We start from the raw sequence: 1,158 nt of genomic DNA on the forward strand, positions 1-1,158 counted from the left end.
CTGACATCCTGATCAAAGGGTACAGACCCTGTTCTCAGTTACGTTTAGGAAGGAGCGTCCAGGAAGGTGTGACTCTGGATTCTGCTTTGTGGAGCAGCTGCACATGAGACCTTGTCTCACTGCAACACCTGGGCTGTCCATGGGGCCTCCATCTACAAGTGGAAGCTACAGAGGTGAGTTGTTCCCTTGCAGCTACACAGAACTAATGTCTTTATTGCTTGTGGTTCTGAAACCCAGCCCCGTTCTGCCCATTCTGTCACAGCATCCACAACAACTACTCAAGTTCTGGAGAGACCAGTTTGACTGAGATGTTTTAATCCTAAATCCAGAAGCAGTGCTCATTGCATGTTCTCGTTGAGGTGTCCAGTGACTTCCAACCTTCTCCACTGGCCTGAAGTTCAGTTCTCCCAGGCTGAACTCATTTTTTTCTGTAAGTACTGCATTTGCCTGGGACACCCTGGAATTGATATGACTCTGCTTCTCCAAGGGGGCCTAGACAGTGAATCCTGAGTACTTGTGGCCCTGTCCTAAGGAGATACAATGTGGATCATGTGGCTCCTTCAGGAGAGTGAGGGAAAGTAGGAAAGAATGTCTATCCCAAGTGCAAGAATAACTTCTGTGTCCTCCTCTATTGGGCTACATGCCAGGGACTCACAAAGACTTGCTGGCCTGACTAGTAGATGCCTCTGCATGCCAATTTTAGATAGAAAAAAGGAGTGAATAGCATGGGTGTACACACACACACACACACACACACACACACACACACACACCAACAGAGCAATTTGAGACTTCCAATGAAACACAAGCAACTGAGAGATGCTGCTGTCTCCCCCTCCAGACCATCATAATCCTCTAAATACAGAGACAAGAACAGACTTTTTAGGATATCTAATTGCAAGAACATCTAATGATTTCTTTTCAAACCTCTGAACACTTTCACAGGCTTTTCTGTTCAAATAGCCTTGGAGCTTTGTTAATTTTCAAGGAGTTAAAGTTGGAATGGTTTGCCAATCTCAGGAACACAGACGCCTGATCCAGGCCTAGCCACACATTCTGTTTATTTTTCTCCTAATGAAAAGTGTGACAAGCAAATAATTAAACTGAAGAGCCAGCATAAATTAGAGTCCGAGGCCGATGGATGGACAGCTTTTGAAG

The sequence above is a fragment of the Mesocricetus auratus genome, unplaced genomic scaffold (assembly GCF_017639785.1).
Source record: "Mesocricetus auratus isolate SY011 unplaced genomic scaffold, BCM_Maur_2.0 Super-Scaffold_100015, whole genome shotgun sequence".
NCBI classification, from domain to species: domain Eukaryota; kingdom Metazoa; phylum Chordata; class Mammalia; order Rodentia; family Cricetidae; genus Mesocricetus; species Mesocricetus auratus.